Source organism: Sapajus apella, unplaced genomic scaffold (assembly GCF_009761245.1).
Source record: "Sapajus apella isolate SASKATOON/1434 unplaced genomic scaffold, GSC_monkey_1.0 scaffold66, whole genome shotgun sequence".
NCBI classification, from domain to species: Eukaryota; Metazoa; Chordata; class Mammalia; order Primates; family Cebidae; genus Sapajus; species Sapajus apella.
The window spans coordinates 6,635,531-6,652,485 of NW_022437006.1; the positions used below are offsets into that span (position 1 = coordinate 6,635,531).

General features: G+C 44.4%; 1 protein-coding gene across 1 annotated transcript in view; it reads right to left on the bottom strand.

Moving 5' to 3' along the window:
• PRICKLE1 (prickle planar cell polarity protein 1) overlaps positions 1–8,782 on the bottom strand; it is a 127,058-nt gene extending 118,276 nt beyond the window's left edge. Inside the window, exon 1 of the mRNA XM_032248479.1 lies at positions 8,526–8,782. The gene's annotated coding sequence lies outside the window, so the exon portion shown is untranslated. The remainder of the gene's footprint in view (positions 1–8,525) is intronic.
• Positions 8,783–16,955: the final 8,173 nt, after the last annotated feature.

Below are 16,955 nucleotides of genomic sequence, written 5' to 3' on the forward strand. Positions count from 1 at the left end.
GGAGAGAAGGAAGGAAGGAATGATGGAAGGAGGCAGAAAGGGAGGGAGAGGTGAGGAAGGGAGGGAAAGGAAAAGGAAAGAAAAAACAAGAAAGGCAGGCAGGCAGATAATTCAGCCTAGTAGGATTAGAAACACAGTTTTGAGTGAGAAGGATACCTTAGACATCTTCTAATTTAATGGCTCAATAGCAGTTGTGCATTGGAATCACCTGAGGAGCTTGTTCAAGCTAAAAGTGCAAGACTGCACCCAAAACCCACTGTATTAAAATCAGTGTATTTGTATTTTGAAAGGCACCATAGATGTATGTGATTCAATCCTTTGATTAATATGCACTGATCTAGTCTAATTCTCTCATTTTATATATGAAGAAACTGAAGCCCAGAGAGGCTGAGAGACTGGCCCAAAATCACACAGTGATTGTACTAGTCTGAGTTTTCTGGTTTTAATTCAAAAAAACTGTTAAAAAGAAAACGGACCTTTTCTGTACTATTATAGCACTTCCCTCCGCTACTGTCTATGTTGGGATCTCTACTTGAGAAAAGACAGGATAAATGGACAAAGCAGTTCATTAAAAGTTATGGAACGAGGCCAGGCGCAGTGGCTCACGCCTGTAATCTCAGCACTTTGGGAGGCCAAGACGAGTGGATCACTTGAGGTCAGGAGTTCAAGACCAGTCTGGCCAACATGGTAAAACCCCAGCTCCACTAAAAATACAAAAATTAGCCAGGCGTGGTGGTGTGTGCCTGCAATCCCAGCTACTTGGGAGGCTCAGGCAGGAGAATCTCTTGAACCCAGGAGACAGAGGTTGCAGTGAGCCGAGATCGTGTAACTGCACTCCAGCCTGGGCAATAGGGGGAGACTCCATCTAAAAAAAAAAAAAAGTTATGAAACAAAAGCAAAGAAGTCAGTATCTACAGGCAGCACAAACAGTAACAAAAAAAGACCCATCATATACTGTCATAACCTGGTTGCTTACCGCCTAAACAGTCAAATCAGGCTAGTTTAAAACATTCTCACAGAAAAATCATAATTCCTATCAGTTTCTCATTTCAGCACTGCAATGAATAATAATTTTGGTTTCCATGGGTAAGGAGGGGGAGGAAAACAAGAGTGATTTTTCTGATTTATTCCTTAAAATTCAGAAGGTTAAAAAAAATATGTTCCCAGTACCTCAATATGGAGAAAGCCTGGTCTGCTTTTAACACTTTTGGCAGTACTTGAGGACACGTTTTTGGCTATTAGCCTGCCAAGCTGTTTAAGCTTATAGAAGGCCCACAAAGGGAACTTGTATGATTAAGTTAGTTAAACACAAACATCTTCTCTGTATATTTTATTCCCTCCTTTCACATTCACATGAAACATAAAAGGCTAAAGCAATTCAGAACTAGGTGAGGGGGGCAAGTTATTTATCACTTCAGCTCCTTTCTCAAGGCTTGTGTAAATAAGAACTGGAGCAACTCAATGAAATTATTCATATGATCCTTGCAGTGAACAAAGCTCAGCATCAGAAAGAAGTTCAAAATTCCTACGAAGCATATGTATTCTCTTACAAGAAACATCTGTGATTCTCTAGTGCACTTCAGACCTAACTTTATCTCTTTCTAAAAATTATGTAACATGCAAGCACTTCAAGCACTGAACATACTTATTAATTACATAGTCACAGAAGAATGTAAAATGTCATCTTTTTTTGATGTACATTATAACACGTATTTCAACATTAGAACACTAAGCAGTCTTATATAAAATCTAACATTCTCTAAATGATTTGGAAGAGATATTTCAAAGCAAAACAAAATTCCATGCAACATAGCGCAAGCTTGTCCAACCCACGGCCCGAGGGCCACATGCCACCCAGGATGGCTTTGAATGCGGCCCAACACAAATTTGTAAACTTTCTTAAAACATTACAAGATTTTTTTTGTGTGATTTCTTTTTTTTTTTGTTTAGCTCATCAGCCATTGTTAGTATTTTAGTGTATTTTACGTGTGGCCCAAGACAATTCTTCTGCCAATGTGGCCCACAGAAGCCAAAAGATTGAACACCCTTTTCCAGATTCCAAATCAGGAACTTAGATTATTCACACATGTAAATAGGATAGTTGGAAATATCAATTATAGTTAATAAGTTATAAGTTTCATCAGAAAATTGCCATAATATTTGCTTATCAGTTAGATAAACCAAAGAAGTACAAATGCCCTTGGTGAAAGTATACATGGCTTACAGCAGTTTACTATTATTAGATTGAAACTGTGTGTCTGTGTGTGTGTACACAGAAGGCAGCATGCTAACTGGGGCAGAGGAGCTGGCCAATATAGAAAAAGGTTTTCATAGACTTTCTATTTCAACCATAGTTACTGTGGGTTTTGTCTCTATAGCAATGGGCCTGGGTAAGGTGGATGTGTCTGGCAAGCTAGGGTGCTAGGCTGGTAAAGTAACGTAAACCTCATTTTACCTCGAGTGGAGCAATGTTCCTCCAAGAAGTTTTGCTTAATGGAAAGACAATTTCCAAGGATAAAGTGGACTTAAGGGAAAACTCTAAGCATCGTTTGGTGGGCACTTCTTCACAGTACAATACTATGCTAAGTTTAACCTCACACCTTCTCCTAGATTTCATCAAAGGCCTCCAATAGCATTAGTTACTGGTAGTACTTTGGATTTGGGCAGTCACCTAACCTCCAGGATCTCAATCATCCCTAGCAGCATGGGCTAATTTCAGCTGTCTCTACAGGGGCTACATAAAACATGGCATTTACAAATTTGGATTATACAGTACTATTTATTACACGATGGAAGATTTCCAAAAACGCCAGAAGAGATGTTGGCATTTATGCAAGTCAATTACTGTTTGACCCAAAGACGCACTATATTCTATAGGATGTTTTTGCCAGGATTGAAAGAGCCTATGTGAAAACACCTTAATTAGGACCATCTTAGCACCTCACCTACTGGATACCCTCTAGCTCTAGGTGTTATGTTTCAGTGGGCCAAAATTGTCCTGGAAACAGAACTCCCCAGTTCATTACCCGTCCATTCACTCCAAGTCCTGAGAGTGTATATTTTCTTATTTTCAGATCTAATAAGTCAAATATATCTGGTAGCTATTAAAAGATTTAAACCACCAGTTTTAAAAGGTTTTAAAAAAGGGTTCAGTGTTCAGAGATTTCCAGCTCACAGAGGAGGCAAATTTGGAGAGTTTACTTCCTATAAAATCGTGAAATTATATGCTGATTCCCCTTTATCCCTCGTTTTAAGAATATTCTTATTGAGATCCCTCTACCTTTTTAATGTTCTTTTATAACACTTCTTCACAGACCCACAAAAAGAAAACTACAGGAATGTAAAAAACAAAAATATACCAAATGGCCTCCAATGACCTAAAAAGATAATTATATTGATATGTTCCTAAAGAGGGAGAATGGCAAACTTGAAAACATTAGCTACTTACAATATGCTATAAGATAACCTTGTCCCCTTTACTTCTTTGGGGAAATCCAAGCTCCTATACAATGTTTCTTTAAAATTCCTTTATTAAAAAAGTTTGTTGTGCTTGCTCAACAAGAAGCTATCCTAGAAAACTAGGGCCAATATTATATCACATTAAGTGGTGGCTACTTTATATTAGACTTTTTTTTTTTTAAAGGCAACAAAAATGGGGGGAAAGGTTGTTATAAAAAAAAATCACAGGAAACCAAATAGCCTTTATTTAAATTAAAAGCAATCACAGCCTGATTCTTGGAACACACTTGGAAATGCTTTTTGGCATGCAGCTGCTACATGCCGCCAATATTGTGTGTAATTGGAAACATTTCAAACAGAATTGTTACCAAAGTCAAAGACCATAATTGCAAGCCAGGGGATCTGTGCCTCAGATAAAAGAAGGGCAGCTGAGTGAGAGTGCTCAGCATGGAGGAGTCTACTTACAGGTCTGCACTCACTGCAATATTTTCATTGTATTACTGACAGATCTTTCTTCCAGAGACCCAATGAGAAAAGGAGGACATAGAGGAAGCACACGCAAAGCAGAAGCTGGTGGGTGCTATAAATCAGCAGCTGGGACAAAACTCTTAGAAAGGAGTCCATGACTTCAGTACCACAACAACTGAAATAACACAGCCCTAAGTTTTTTTCTGAAGTGTAATCCACTAGAAATGAAAGGCATCTCTCCCAAGAGTTTACCCCAAATCTACCAGTGAGAAAAATGCAACTTCTGTTGAATTGGTTAGTTGAGTTTAAGGCTCACTTAGGATCAAACTCAGAGGAGAAGAAAGTTAAGTAAAGGCAAATGATAGCTGCTTGCTAGTTTCAGTTATAAGTTTTAAAAAGTTTACATTGGCTTCTGCCTGGCTGACATTTTTACTTTTATTTTATATGTAAAATCTCTCTTTATAGGAGAATGAGGCTGGAAAGGTTTAATCAGTTCAGGCTGAGCAATCATTCTTGTTTCTGGAGAGGTCCTTTCAAAAGTAACCAAAATGCATTTAGAGTTTAGCCTAAACAAGCACATAAAACAGAGACATAGGAAGAATTATTACATTCTGAGAGGTTTGATCACCCTCCCCAGCCCCCACAACTGGAAATAGTCAATGCCAGTGGACGAGGGGCTCAGGAGTGGTTCTTGGAAAAATTGTGTCATTCTGGCATACAGAAAAGTGATCTGATTATCCTATCATATCTCTGCGCCAGAAGTGTCATGACATCAGCATGCTCCAACCTGTGAAGCATGTCTCGTTCACCATACCTGCTTCAGAAGAGAGGGGAAGGTGGGCAACAGCGGCTTACTCAGATTCCTCATGCAATTTTAGGCCAGGCTATTTTCACTGCTCCAGAATGTTCATTCATCAACACGTAGGTAATTAACCTCCACTTCAGTTCAGCATGACCATAAACAAGGAGGTGCTGTTACCAGTTACTGGGGCAGATGAGGCACTACACTTCTGTGTGTCCAGAGATGGGGAAATCAGAGGCTTGGGGCTGCTGCAGATTCCTCAATGCCATCTAGGTCCTTGGCACTGTGTTCTGGAGCGCTGGCTCCATAAGCTGCATGAGATTTCGAGGAACTACGACATGCAGGACTTAGTGCCCAGATTATTGTACTTCCCTCTCTCAACTTGTTTGCTCACATCAACCTTCTAAAGATATTTATATGCAATCTGGTAATCCTTTCTTCTGTGACCAGAAGAAAAAGAAGTAATGGTCCCTTAAAACACCAACCGAGCAATCAAGCAACCCAGAAACGAAACCCTTTCACTTTCCCAACTCCTTCTCTTTATTTGGAATAATTATATATAGATTTAAACAGTTTTAGTATTCTTTCACTAATAAGGGTTAAACAGTTGATATTATTTTACATAACATGGAGATGAAAGAGACAACTATTTTTCCAATCCTAGTCAAGTGATATTTTTAATATTTCTATGCACATGTAAGAATCACTTTGATTTTTTAAATTACCTTTTTTCCCCCCTACAGAGAGAGGGTTTCACAGTGTTGCCTGGGCTGAACTTGAACTCTTGGGCTCAAGTGATCCTCCCCAGTAGCTGGGGCTATAGAACCAAGCACCACAGCATGTAGCTTTCATGTCTTTGTTTAAAAGAAAACATTTGCTCTTTATAAACTACTTTAACCAGCAAATTAACTGCAGTAACTAGAATACAAGTAGTGATCATCTTTACTGAAAATGGGTTCCCATAATATTAGATAACCCAAAATATAGGTATAGGCCATTAAAAGAGTTACTTAATTACTAGAAAATGCAATGTAAAGGTTCTTGTTCCATTTCATGAGTATTATAGATAATCACTCATAACACTCAAATCTTTGTATTTTGCTTTCAAGTAATTATAAGAGATTTTAGAGAAATTATGATGCAACTTTTAAAACTTATATTTCAGCTTACTCTTTAAAAGCCTCAATCAAACTACAAATTTTAACTTTTTTTTGGTCTTTTAGGAATTATCATAGGAGAGAATATTAGGAACAACTAGATTTTTACCTACATCTAACTCTAAAGTTAAGAGTTCAGCTATTAACCCTACAGGGGATCTTTTTTTTCTCCCTAGCTAATATTAGATTTTATTTGGGTGACTCAAGCTGACTTATTATACCACCCCCCACCATGGACAAATAGTAGCTCCATGGACCTTGGTTATAAAAACATAATAAGCTTTTTAAGCTTCACTGGTGTTACTGGCAGAACTGATTGAATCTGTCACTTTAGTAAAATATATCACTTTTCTTTTTAAAACCCATGAACCAACAGGCTCATTCAGTGATAACTTGCCAATTAGTACCAAATTAAAGATGGAAAAATTAATTTACTAAGCCCATTCAGTTGCATCAATATGTCTACCTCTAGAAGCCATCCAGTTTTTCCTTCCTTCTTCCCTCTCTCTCTCCATGCCTCCCTCTTTTCCTTCCTTCCTTCTTTTGAGGCTTATTTATAAGAAAGAATCATACTACATTAGCCATGACTTAATAAACTTGGAGATCTTCAAGTTCATCAGCAAGTGTGCAAATCCTTAACTGTGGGTAACATCCATTTATTTGTAAGCACCTTTCAGTTTTAATATGTAGAGCACATGCATTGTTAACCTCTAAATCCTTTGTATAAACATTTCTGGAAGAGCTTGTAAAATATCTCCTGCGTTTCCTGACTCACCAGTTGATGGCATTTAGAAGCCCTCTGGTACCAGCAGGTGCTGTATTTTGCTTTCTTCAGGCTCCAGCTGGGCTACAATGACAGATTCCTGTCCCAGGCCAAGCCTAGCCACCAAGGCTAGGACCACATTGGAGGCAAACTGAACCAGGCTCCACCAGACAGCAAGATGAATGGCTGCTATTTAAGTTTAAAATCCCCTGGTGGGAGTAAATATTGTTCCAGAGAAAAGGCTTGACAAATATTGCGTCATCCTTACAGAGCTGTCTTGATTAAAGCAGAATCTTTGGATTAAGTTGATGCTTAATTCAAAATGTATCTATCTTGCTGTCATGGGATTTTTTTTTTCCTTTCTAGAGTCTGAAAACAGGCATAATGTTGGGGATGGTCAAATAAGGCTGCCGGCTCCCAAGGGGCTAGAGTCCACTCCTGATAATAGAAGGCGGCTGAACACTGACACTTCACTGAGGATAATGGAGACAGCAAAGGCTTAGTGGGAAAGGGCCAGTTGTCACCTAAGTGACAGGCAACAGCTGAGCTCACACATCTGGAGCCAGACTACAGCAAACATTAGCGACCCTCACCCGTCTACACCTTGGGCCTGTCTGAAAAGACAGATGGAAGTTCCTTTTACTCCAAAAGTACGTTAAAAAAATGTCTGATGGTGAACCACGTCAATTATATAACATCAACTGCAGGCACAGCCTTCCAAAGTACTGATTAAAACGAGGCAGTAGACCACACTGTATGTATGAACAGATAGATACAAGATACGGTTTCATTGATTTGTCATTCATAACATTTATCCTCAAAGACACATACACATGCATCCATTTTATAGCACAAATGCATGTGAACTCTGCAGGAGAGGCAGATTTTTACGTGCTTGTTGTTGTTGGTGGTGGAGGTGGTGGTTTTGTTTTTTTTCCTTTAGACTGGTTCCTGTGGTGTATTCGCCTAGCTCATGGCCTTAGTTCTGCCGCTGATACCCTTTTAAAAATCAGCAACCAAACGTGTTGGGCTTGTGGTCCTGAACCCTCCTTAGGCAAGCTGGAACTCAGCATGATGCCAGTCGTCCTCCCTCCCCCCCAGCCCCCAACCTCATTCTTCAGGCTCCTGAAGACAATCTGTGAACAATTTTCCCAAAGTCCCAAGAATAACACAGCACTGCCAATAGTCACTGGCGATGCCGTTTGTTTTTCTTAGAGGGCAATGAAAATTTAACAGCATTCTGCTGCATCCTATGTCTCACTCCTAATAATTATTAACATGCCTAGTTTCTTCAACTTTTTCTGCCTCAAGAGAGGAAGACGCTCCCATTTTTTCCTATATCCTTGCTACATTCAGAAAACACCATCGCGGGGCAGGGGTGTGGGGGAGAGTGGTGGGAGTTGATGCGCCCCTGCCAAAACCCCCCAGGCCCTCTACCCAGCTCGAGAGGGGAGAATTGGGACCCTCCCTTCGGACGCCAGTAGGTGACAGGCGATCCTAAGCCGCAGGGACTTAGCCTGCGTACCCTCGCCTCCCGGCGCCCCGCATCGCCCCGACCCCCTGGCCACAGGAGCGGTTTCCACTCCGGAGAGAACCAAGGGAAGAGTTGGTTGTGATGCAGCAAACAGGAGTCCTGCGGGGAGCGTGTGTGAAGCCCTCTCCATGCTGCAGCGAGTATCAGCTTTCCCTGTCGACACAGCCCAACACACTGATTACGCCCTTCTCCCCGATTTTCTGCGACACCGACCCAGTCTGGGTGTCACAGACCCCGGCGGTGCCAGCGAAGGCGCCTGGCCCTGCCCCTGCGGCGCTCGGCCCCCACCACCACGCCGCAGCCCTCTCTGCGGAACCCGCCGGGATCCGGGCTGCCACTCACCTCGCGCGAGGGAGATGGAACTCAGCTGCACTGTCCTCGGCGCCGCGCGGGGCTGCGGGCTGCAGGCTGCGGGCTGCGGTCCGTGGCGTCAGGGGTGGGCGAGGGTGGGCAGCGCACGAACCATCCAGAGCCCGGAAAGTCTCCGTGCCGGCCGCGGCGCGTCTCGGGGAAGTCAGCGCAGGCGGCGCGAGGCTGGCATGTTCCGGGAGCGCTGTCAGGCGGCGGCGGCCGCGGGAGGCGGCGCTGGCAGCGGGGCTGCAGGAGGAGTGCGCTCAGGCTCCGGAGCCGCGCGCCGCGGCGCCGCGGCGCACCCCGCCCTCGGCTGCCGGGCCCTGCACGAGCGAAAACGCGGAGCGCGGACTCCGCGGCGGGATCGAGGCCGCTGAGCGCGCGCCCACGCGTACCCCAGCGCGGCCCCGGAAAGCGAGGTCGGGCCCAGCACGGGCCGGAGCGGCAAGGGGCTGCTAGCAGGGCTGGGACCCGCTCCGTGCGCAGCCGGTGGGACAGAGCAGCAGGCTGGTGATGCGAGGGGGAAGTTCACCCGGGCGCGGCCCAGATTCGCAAGTGCGGATCCCTCGGAGCCTCTGCCCCGCCCCCGATTTTATGCCTCCCCCCACCCCCCAACAATCCTGATGGACTGAAAGACAGGAAGAGTGAAGGGGTGGGGGAAAACAAACCCAATTTCCTCTGATCAAACGATTTGGAGGGGTACCTATTTGAGTTCCTTGTTCTCCGGGGTGTGTGTGAAGGGGGCAGTTAATTAAACGCTTAGATTCCTTACGGCGCGCCTCGCCGCGCAGAGGACCGGTTTGGATTCGATCCTATCTCGTGTAATCCCGCAGGCTGGTGTGAGTCTTTGCCCCGGAACCGGAGGAGTGATCTTTCAGAGCAAGTGGCCAAGGTTCAGCCTCTAGTCCGTTCCCTTCCCCGCCTCGACGGCGCTGGTCGTCTCCCTGAAAACTCAGTGTGGGGGTCGTGCCCGCGAGAACCTCAGCCCACCGCAATGTCCGGAGCCTGACCCAAGCGAGCGTGGGCGCACTTAAAACCTGGTTCAATGCATCGATCCGATAACGGTGACAATTTTTCACTGGCTAAACTACTCTCCGCGTTTTCAGTCTGCTCAGTTCCCAGAGCTGGCCTCTCAGGCGCACTCACCCACGTTGAACTGATGCTCAGCGTGTCTGAAAGTTTTGCCCTGACATTTGTGTCACACTAAACCTTGGAACCCCCCACTCTCTCCAGTTCCGGATCGGTGGAGTCTCACCGTGTGGGTACTATTTCCCCGGGCTGCCGAGGACAGACACAGGCGGCAGCTGGTAACCCGAACTTGACAGGTGCCTCTGCAAAGCCAGGACTTCCTTGACTGCTTTATCCCCTCTGCAACGCTCTAGGATACTGTATCATCTTCCAGGAAGATGAGGATGTGTGTGGGGGGAGTGTGGACAGAGGTGTTGACTGATGCCATTTTTATCCCTTTAAGAAAAATCAAAACTGCCAGTCTCAGAATTTTTCAGAACACCAAGTCTCTTCGATTTTCGTTGGGAATAAAGCAAAGGAATACTCAGCAAAAACGGAGCCGATGAAAAAGAGGATGTAAGGAAATAAAAGCAAACGGAGGAGGAAACGGTCTAAATGTAGGAAAATAGCCTCTGCGCTGTGCTCTGTAATTCTGCCTCAGATCTCCCCACGCTGTGGATACTTTCTCCTCTCTAGGTACCCAGGCAGAGTTCCTGAGCACAGGTCACTCAGGAAACAAGGCTGTTGCTTTTGAAATAATTCCACTTGCTAGTGGTATTATTATTATTATTTTTTAGACAGAGCTTTGTTCTTGTCGCCTAGGCTGGAGTGCACTGGCACCATCTCCGCTGGCTGCAACCTCTTCCCGCTGGATTCAAGCGATTCTCCTGCCTCAGATTCCCGAGAGTTGGGATTACAGGCACCTGCCACCATACCCAGTTAATTTTTGTATTTTTAGTAGAGATGGGGTTTCACCATGTTGGCCAGGTTGGCCTCAAACTCCTGACCTCAGGTGATCCACCTGCCTCGGCGTCCCAAAGTGCTGGGATTACAGGCCTGAGCCACCATGCCAGGCTGCTAGTGGTATTTGTAATTGAGAGAATCTGGGAAAGAGTAAACCAGGCTGTCTTGCCCCTCAGCATTTTACTGGAGTTGGCCTTTGAAGTTGTCTGTTGGATCCAATGCAAAGGTGAATCCTTGGCCTTCAACCGGGACTCTCATAAAATTAACTTTGGCTAGTGCATGTGATGGTGTGAGATCAGAACAGTCTGATTTCAAATTTCAGCCCCACCACTTACCAAATGTAACCTGGGCTAATGTAGTTAACCTCCCTTAGGCTTAGTTTCTCATTTGTAAGTGAGGGTAATAATACTCAGCTCAGGCCGGGCACGGTGGCTCAAGCCTGTAATCCCAGCACTTTGGGAGGCCGAGGTGGGTGGATAATGAGGTCAAGAGAAGGAGACCATCCTGGTCAACACGGTGAAACCCCATCTCTACTAAAAAAAAATACAAAAAATTAGCTGAGCATGGTGGCGCGTGCCTGTAATCCCAGCTACTCGGGAGGCTGAGGCAGGAGAATTGCCTGAACCCAGGAGGCAGAGGTTGCGGTGAGCCGAGATCACGCCATTGCACTCCAGCCTGGGTAATAAGAGCTAAACTCCGTCCCCAAAAAAGAAAAAAAATACTCAGCTCGGAGAAACATTGGGAAGATTGAATGCTGCAGGAAAGACTCAATCAGTGGAACGTTTGTATAATGTTATTGTATAAGGTACTTTCTCACAAGCACCCTTCTCTATAGCAGCCTCCATGCAAACTCCCACAAGTTAGAAAAGAACTATTTTTTATTTTATCTGAAACAGCATTCTTCATTGTGAACTATTGAGTTGCTCCTGGGTCTCTTTTTCTTTTTTCTGAGTCTCTTTTATTAACGGTATTATTTTCTTTGTCTTTACAAAGCATCATGATGTCCTACCTTTTGTAAGAATTCAGTTCACTTAGGGAATGTCTACTTTTCTTTTTTGAGACAGCCTTGCTCTGTCACCTAGACTAGAGTGCTGTGGTGATCACGGCTCACTTTAGTCTCATACGCCTGGGCTCAAGTGATCCTCCTGCCTTAGCCTCCTGAGTAGCTGAGACTACAAGCATGCACTACTGCACCTGGCTAAGTTACCATTTTATTTTATTATTTTATGAGATGGAGTATTGCTCTTTACCCAGGCTGGAGTGAAGTGGCACAATCTTGGCTCACTGCAAACTCTGGCCCCTGGATTCAAGCAATTCTCCTGCCTCAGCCTCCCCAGTAGCTGGGATTGCAGGTGCCCACCACCACGCCCAGCTAGTTTTTGTATTTTTAGTACAGATGGAGTTTTGCCATGTTGGCCAGGCTGGTCTTGAATTCCTGACTTCAGATGATCCACCCGCCTCAGCCTCCCAAAGAGCCAGAATTACAGGTGTGAGCCACCGAGCCCAACTGTAACTTCTTTTAAAAAATAACACTCTTATGTGTTGAATTGTGTCCTCCAAAACTTCATGTTGAAGTCCATACCTGCAGCATCTCAGAATGCAACCTTATTTGGAGATAAGGTCTTTGCAGAGTTAAGTTAAAATGAGGTCACTAAGGTCAGTCCTAATCCAATTATGACTTTTATCCTTATAAAAAGGGGAAACTTGGGCCGGGCATAGTGACTCATGCCTATAATCCCAGCACTTTGGGAGGCTGAGGTGGGAGAATCACTTAAGCCCAGGAGTTTAAGATGAGCCTGGGCAACACAGGGAGATGTTGTTTCTCCAAAAAAAAAAAAAAACTGAAAAGGAAAGAATTAGGCGTGGTAGTGGCACGGGCACCCACTTATGTTCCCAGCTACTGAAAGGCTGAGGCAGGGCAATCACTTGAGCCCAGGACATCGAGGCTGTGGTGAGTCGTTAAGGTGCCCCTGCACTCTAGCCTGGGCAATACAGTGAGACCCTGTCTCAAAAAGAGGTGGGGAGCAGAGTTTGGAGACAGACATGCACACAGAGAGAACACCATGTAGAGGTGAAGGCAGAGATCAGGGTGACGCTTCTGAAGCCAAGGAACATCATCGATTGCCAGCAAATTACCAGATGCCAGGGGAGAGGCACAGAACAGATTCTTCCTCACAGCTCTCAGAAGGAAGCAACCCTACCCACACCTTGATGTCAGACTTTTCACCTGCACAACTGGAAGACAATAAATTTCAGTTGTTTCAGCCACCCAGTCTGTGGTACTTTATTATGGCAGGCCCAGCAAAGTAGCACAATACCCAACCATGTAATTGTCTGAATGTGTCCTGGCTCACTAAAGAGGATTTTCATATTTAGTTGAAGAATTCACAACAATGTGGGCCACAAGCTTGAGACGTAAACAAGCAGCAATTTGACATGTTGGCAGTCTTTGATTCCCAGGTCTGTTTGATTCCTAGGATTTGCTTGCTTTCTGCTCTCTGTGCCTCTTGTTCATCCACCTCTGGGACTACTTTCTTTGACCTGCAGGCCCAGCCCCACCCAATGTTTGCAGGGTGAATCAGTGTTGACCTTGTAATGATCTGCAAGAGCCTGGCTGTCAGGCATGCTCCTGGCTGAAAAATCCTACCCATGCTCTTCGGGGCTTTCAGGATAGAGTACACACTCCTTGGATTAGTTCTAAAGGTCTTTTATATTTGCACTGTGCCTATCTCTCTGGCTTATTTATTTTTTTACTATACACCCTTGTTTGCTCTACCCATATTAAACTATTTACAGTTCTTCAAAAGCATCAGGCTGGTTTATGCCTCTGTGCTTTGAAAATACCTAGAATGTTACCCACTGATAATTGCCCTCTTTATTAGCTAACTCCTACTTGTCCTTTACAATCAGACTTAAACATCACCTTCTTGGTAATGCATGGATGTGCGTTATTTACTGTTTTGTCTGCCCAGCTTGTTTCTCCCTCTTTGTAATGCCCCCGATTTCCTTTGGGGAACCACCCTCTCCCACTGTCGGTGCACATGGATTAGCTGGAGACTCATCCCTGATGTTGGTGTTAGGATCAGGTGACCCAGACCCAGAAAATTAGAGCCCTGGATCCCCTGACTAAAAGATGAGTTCAGGGATGGGCATGTGACCTAGGTTGGGTACTGGGATTTGTGCATGAGCTTTCAGTGATCCCATAACAACAACTTCAACAAGTATTTATCGATCACTTATGTACCTTCCCACCTCCTTGCTGGGAATTCAACAGTAAACCAAATAGCCAAAGTCTCTACCCTTATGGATTTTACATTCATAGACAGGAGGTATGCTTTGTTCTTCTGTCTTTTAAGCATACTTCCAGGAATACAAAGGTCTAGATTCCAGAAGCTATTTTTGTCACCACATGAAGCCTGAGCATTAAGCAGGCATGAAGGAGGATAGAAGGGAGAGATGGCTAGAGAAAAGGATCTGACGGCATGATTTGAGCTCCTGGATCAAACTCTACCTCAAAACAAGATGCTACTGAATTTTTCAGTTAATTTAATATTTTGTTGTCGTTTAAGCCACTTTGGGGTTTAAGTGACTTACAGATTAAGAAGTACTGTTTGGTACACCCTTCCAACATTTAGAGGCTAATTTAGAGGCTGTTGAACTTTATACTCCTCTATCATTTTATTTATTTGATTAGTTATTCCTTTATTCCAAACAAGATTTATGTCCACTTACTGTTATGTGCCAATAACATATAGCAAATTAGCATAACTTGAAAGTAGGTATGAAAGATGAGACAAATTCATAAAATTCATCCCATGAAGAGGGAGACACAATTTAGTTTTCAGATTTTTAGCAGCCAATGTGACAATGGTTACATAATTCTTACACAGTCGAAAAGGTATCTAAGTTAAAACAATCCTGTTCTTAGGAAAAGCATGACTATTGGTAAATTGAAGAGCAGAAAGAATCACATGTACCCCAGGTCCACATGAAGAAGGCTCTAGAGAATCAATGAACAACATCCTCACAGAGCACTCACAATGCATTTCTTGGGGATGTTTCTCAGAGCACTCATGAATTCAATAAAATTTATTTTTTAGAAGAGCAATTTAATTACTTCATTTTTTCCGGGCATGGTGGCTCACACCTGTGATTCTAGTACATTGGGAGGCTGAGAAGCGTGGATCACCTGAGGTCAGGAATTCCGAGACCAGCCTGGTCAATATGGTGAAACCCCATCTCTACTAAAAATACACAAATTGGCCAGGCATGGTGGTGGGTGCCTGTAATCTCAGCTACTTGGGAGGCTGAGGCAGGAGAATCGCTTGAGCCTGGGAGGTGGAGGTTGCAGTGAGCTGAGATTGCACCATTGCAGTCCAGTCTGAGAGACAGAGTGAGACTCCATCTCAAAAAAAACAAACCACATCATTTTGTAACTGGCACTTTACAGAATATATGACAATTACAATAAGTGAATAGTCTAAAGTGTTTTGGTTTTGCATAGTTAGTGGGGATGGAGGTAGAGTGAGTGAAGACTTCCTGGAAGAAGAGGCATCTAGAAGATGAACTAACTGAGGGTAAGATGTGTACATGTAGGTGTGTGTGCTCACGTGTCCAAGCATTTTGGGCAAAGAGAACATCATGTGTAAAGGTGAGGAGGTGAATGTAAATCAGCTGAATCTAAGGACTTGAAATATGTACAGTCTGGCTGCAGTATGGACTACAAAAGGAGAATCGTGAGGGGGAGCCTTGGATGAGCCTGCAGAGGTGGGCAGAGGCTGAGGCATGTATGAGCTTAAAAGCAGGGACAAGTTTGGTGGGAGAAGATAAGGAGCTCTGTTTGGATGACCAGAGAAAGTAATCTTCAAAACTGACTAAAAGAAGAAGCCAAAGACATAGGAAGGAGTCAGTGAGAAAGTGTTGATGAGTCCAAAGAAGAGGCCCTTCAAGAAGAGGGTACCAGTGCTCTTCTAAGTTTTAAACTGCCCAGAGCAAATGGTGCTCCATGCAGCCCTAGAGTCCCATCACTAAAAAGTTTGAGGGGGGCCCTTAAAGGGTCTGATGGGCGGGCTTTGGGAACCCTGGGAGGATTCAGCAGCTTATAGTAATTCTGTAAAGCAGACCAAGCTGATCTGCACTTCCTTTGGGCAATCCTCCACAAATATGCTTTCACCAGGCTTTTAGGAGTAAGGCCAGCAGTGATCTTGAAATTATAATCCTTGGGCAATACTCAACTATTCTGTCGGTTCATTAAAAAAGGAATTATATATTTTCACAGTCAACTGAGCTGAATCGATAATCTCGTATAAAAACTGAGTTTACTTAGTACATATGCAAAAATTGAAGGCTATTTCCGCTCTTTTCAAAGATGCGTGGAGGGAGGACACTGGGTCAGGGTTCATTCCTTTGTCACAGCAATCTTTATAATCTGTGATTTGCTGCCTTTTCCATTAGTTTGTCCCTTGAAGGCAGAATGCTGCCTAAGTCAATGTTGTGACTCCAGTGCTTGGCACAGTGACTACAACAAAATAGGTGCTCAGTATCCATTGAAAGGTAGATAGATACTGGGACCTTAATGGAGGGCAGGTGGGGAGAAGGGAGTGAGGTGGGGGCAGGTTGGGCTGGCCAGCCCATAGTCTAAGGTGATCCAGCCAAGCCTAGTGTGGTTCACAGTGTGAAGGAGGTCAGGGCCATATATTTGGGCAGTAGAGTCAGCCTTAGGATGGGGAGGCAGTGGGCCAGGTGAAGCAGCAATTAGAGGTTAGGGGCAAAGTCTAACCTCCCAGAAAGAGGAAATGTTAGGTTGTTGGTTCAACCAATGGAGCTAAGGTTCAAGTGTGGCCCAGAGTCCCCGTGGGCAAATTAGGAAGCAATGTGAAATCCAATGGTGTCTACATGTGATGGGGGCATAGCTGTGGCTTGAAGGAGCTCCATAGCAGATACCCAACTTTTGGAAACAAGATAAATTTCAGACCTCCACCGGCAAAACGGAGGGGCTGAGGCTGGAGAAGAGATCGGTGGTTGGTTTATTTTGGTTCTCTGACTCTGGCTTTCTTGTTTATACTTCAAACCCACAATATTGATCTCACATACCTGTGAGTTTGAGAAAAAGAGAGGAAAAGGAGAAATAAGTGTCCTTTTTCTCAAATCTACTAATCTTATTTTATTTCAGATCTTCTTGCTGCAATGTAGACACACTCAAGACTAATTTATTGCCGGGCGCGGTGGCTCTCGCCTGTAATCCCAGCACTTTGGGAGGCCGAGACGGGTGGATCACGAGGTCAAGAGATCGAGACCATCCTGGTCAACATGGTGAAACTCCGTCTCTACTAAAACTACAAAAAATTAGCTGGGCATGGTGGCGCGTGCCTGTAATCCCAGCTACTCAGGAGGCTGAGGCAGGAGAATTGCCTGAACCCAGGAGGCGGAGGTTGCGGTGAGCCGAGATCG